A 4350-nucleotide genomic window follows, 5' to 3' on the forward strand; every position below is an offset into this window, starting at 1 on the left:
ATTGAGTGTACATACAGGAGCAGGGACTTCTATTAGGCACCCAACACTATAGATATAGGGTATCACAGAATGTACATACAGGAACAGGGTCTCCTCTCAAAAGGCAGGTGTCCCTACTCCCGTAAAATCACTGAGCACTGAGGCATACCCTGTCTGACTTGTACAGTAACCAGGGTGTAGCCACATGTACAGATGGGACACATAAATAGCCTTATTCTATACATCACCCATACACAGAGATTTTATTGGACACTTGAGTCAGGGTGTACACTGACCCCTAAACTAGCGATATCCTATGCTATATATCCTCGGTGCCCTCATGTGTACTCAGTGCTGTGCAGTAGACCTGCTCTAATACAATAATCCACAACATACAAAGGCGCTCCATGAAGTGTGAAATGGGGGGCCGCTCTCCGCCAGCGCTTTGTGCTTGGTGCCTGATGCAATATTCAGTATAGGTTATGGTATTGTGTATGACTAGACGTGGCGGCCATTTTTATGATCATCAAGCTTTTTTTTTTTTTTTTGCTTAACAGAAATTTCTCTTGAATTCTTACACAATATTGCTTCATCATTATGCAATGAACTTGGCTCCACAACAACAAATATTGTCAATGTCCTTCGGGTCCCAGAGGTGAAGCAAGACTTCCCAGTATTAGGTGTCTGATAACTAGATATCGACATAGTACCAAACCCCCCCCATGGACGCTTCCCGCCGCCACTGTGTGCACTAGTGTCAATAGTGTTACATAAATTTACGTCTCTTCTATATTATATTATGCAGGCTGTACTAGTGCTCGCTGCCTAGAAACCATGCGACTTCCTGATTTGGTGACCACCCTTCTTTACGTGTGACTGACTACATGTTCTGTTGTGGCGGTCAATAGGTGTTACCTAGCAACCATGTGACTTCCTGATTTGGTGACCACCCTTCATTAGGTGTCACTGACTACATGTTCTGTTGTGGCGGTCAATAGGTGTTACCTAGCAACCATGTTACTTCCTGGTTTGGAGACCACCCTTCATTACACACGGCTACAGTCTCCTGCTTGCAGACCACCCTTCATATGTAGCCAGAGGCGGATCACTTTTACCATAGGCCCCTGGCTGTTCACCAAGTGTGGGCCCCCCAACCCCACTGTAACTATAGCAGCACTCGCCTAGTCTAGTGTTCATAGTACAGCAGAGACAATGTCAAGATGTCCTCAATTTAGCAAAATTGCTTTAAAAAGCAGCAATTTTTTGCAAGTCATGGCAGAACTGTAGCCAGGAGACATTACACCACTTAAAGTAGTAGTCTTTTTGGGTGGCCATGGGCCCACCAGGAGCTCTGGGCCCTGGGCTATCGCCCAAAACTGACCTATTATAATCCACTACTGTGTGTAGCCACCCTTCATATGTAGCGGTTGTGGTCAGCTGGTGTTGCCTAGCAACCATATGTCTTCCTGGCAAGGTGACCACCATTTATTAAGTGTGAGTGGTGGTCAACAAGCTGGCAATAATTTTCTGCTGCAGATCCTGTACGTGTGAACGCACCCTTATAGGTAAAAGAAGTGATCTAACTGGTTGATATTGGTGAGAAAATAATGGTATTCCGTTCAAACGTCACTTGTTGCTGCCAGGGGTTTGTCCCGGAAGTGGAGACAGGATCACTTATCAGGGACCTACACATGCTGTAAAACAGGGACCGGGAACCTGCGGCCCTCCAGCTGTTGCAAAACTGCAATTCCCATCATGCCAGGATATCCAAAGGCCGCAGGTTCCCCATCCCTGCTGTAGAAGGCTCCAGGGGAAGGGGCCAAGAATAGGCTGTTTGTTATTTTCTCACCAGGTTCCCGTCCGCTTCCTGGTGACTGATGCGGGCCCGAGATATCTCAGGTCCGCTCAGCCAGTCAGTGAAGGAGGCGGGATCTGTTTCAAGTTCGCTCAGATCCCGTCTCTGTCACTGACTGGCTGAGCGCATCTGAGACGTATCGTCTTGGGCCCACGTCAGACACCAGGAAGCAGCCGGGCACCGGAGCGATGCGATGCAGGACCCGCCGCTGGAACTGGGGAGGTGAGTGGACGTCTTTTCCCTCAGCCATCTCCTCCCCGGTCCAAGCATAAAAGTGCCCCCCCGCTGGAGTACCCCCTTTTAACAAGTCAATTATAGTGCACTATAACTCTCAAGAGAGAGTATGTCCGGACACTCCCGTAGACTTCTCTGGTGGCAGCCATGGTGGAATTCTGGACAATTATATGACAGGTTCTATCATTTCCTGACCATATAGAAAACCTCTCCTGCTCTGGATAGTTCCTGACATGGACAGAGGTGGCAGACTGGAAAGAACCTACCACTTCTTGCAGGATATACAGCAGCTGCTACGTACTGGAAGACTGAAGATTTTTAAATATGAAAATCTGTATAACTTTCTGACACCACAAAATTCTTCCCTGGAGTACCCCTTTAAGGTTATCTCCATGTGAAAGGAGATAACACACTAGGCCCAGTGCCTCCACTGTTCCTTTCAGGAGAGGTATCATCTCACTATACTAATGTTACTTTATTATAAAAGCCTTGTTGTCTTTTTGGATCCTCAGAAAAAAAATGTTATTCTTATTTTTGTCTCTAGGTTTGTGTAGAATTCCTATGAACCAGTTCACACTGGCTGTCCGTGTGGTCCCTGTACTGAGAATCAGCTGCTTGCTTCTCGGAAACCCAGGGATGTGACGTATAGGGGATTGGCAGGTGGTTTCCTACAGTGTACAGCTGACAGGGTATAGGAGGCAGGCGTCAGCGGCGTGTATGCAGGCATGTGTGGACTCATCCAGGAAATGTGAACACACACGTAGTGACTGATCACATGACACAGCCCTGACCCCAGGGGCCCTTACTATACATTTTACATTTACATGATACAACTTAAAGCAGGGATGGGGATCCTGTGGCACTTCAGCTGTTACAAAACTACAATTCCCATCATGCTTTGGCTGTCCACACATGATTGTTGTTGTAGTTTTGCAAAAGCTGGAGGGCCCCAGGTTTCCCATCCCTGGCTTATAACTAGTGTCGGACTGGGGTGTCTGGGCCCACCAGAGGAAATGCTCCTGGGGGCCCACCAATGAAGAACCAGTGAGAAACAACATGACAGAGTTAGTAAAGCTGGGGGCCCAATTTAGTGGTTGGCCGTCATTTAATAATGGCAAAAAAAAGGGCCGTTATTTCAAAACAACAGTTGTTGTTTTCAAATAACAGCAATTATGTAAAATAATCGAGAAAAGGTGCCCCATTTTAATATTTAAAACAATGTCCGTTTTTGCCGCGATTTAACTGGCTGCAATGGCACTGCATTGAAGTCAATGGGAAAATGGACGTCCAATGTGTACAAGGCATTGAATAATGGACGTTTTATTTTACCGTGGATGTCAAAATAGGGAACATGATCATTATTTTCGGACGTCTTTTGCAAACAGCGGACGTTTTTTATTAGTTCACACACAGTTTTTCTTTTGTCACCGTTGTTTCTCCTTTTTTTTCTATTAAATTTAATGGAGTTTTGAATTAAGTCCAATAAGTAACCCAAACTAGTATAAAGTGCCAACACCAGTCATTGCACTAAGGGGAGGCCAGGCTGCTACATAACGTCCGTTATGATAAAAGACAATGCCAGGAGATCAGATTAGATATGTCCTTTTCCATCTAATTTCATGCACAATCTTTCTATTATTTGAGTTTTTACAGTTATGATTTGATACAGTTAGGATTTGAAGAAGAAAAAAAATCCCAAATAAAATCTGCCATTCAATTTTTATTAACCAATTTATATTAAGCAGAGGCAGGGTTCACAGTAGCACATTTTATGTCATTAGTATGGCCAACTGTTGGTCTGATAAACTGTTGTAAAGCCGCATACGTTTTTTTTTTTAACTGCAGTTCAAAAGGCACCGAGTGAATCCAGACTTTTTTTTTATTCTTACATTTTGTTTGACAGTCACAAATTATGCATAACCATGTTTACTTAGAAGCTTGCGGTTTTTAAGCGTTTTCCGTTTCAATGTGCGGCTTGTAAATTCGTATCCATAGCGCAGCCGCCTGACCGCGAGCCGCAGTGGCTTAAAGCCCCGCCCACCTCGCCTCCTATTGGCCCACACCCACACACCCCCGACGCTCCCTCACTAGCGGTCCATTGATATGTCACGTGAGTGGGCGTATTCTCCGCAGCGTTCTATTGTCTCCAGGATACAAAGCCAGCGTCAGGATGGGTAGGCCACGCCCCCTGTCGCTTAGCCAATCAGGAGCTTCAAGTGCGGCTGGGCTGACATACACGTGGTTCGGAGCCGGTCTATTTTAGCTGCGCAAAGGGGGGGTTC

This window comes from Dendropsophus ebraccatus, chromosome 6, assembly GCF_027789765.1.
Source record: "Dendropsophus ebraccatus isolate aDenEbr1 chromosome 6, aDenEbr1.pat, whole genome shotgun sequence".
NCBI lineage: Eukaryota > Metazoa > Chordata > Amphibia > Anura > Hylidae > Dendropsophus > Dendropsophus ebraccatus.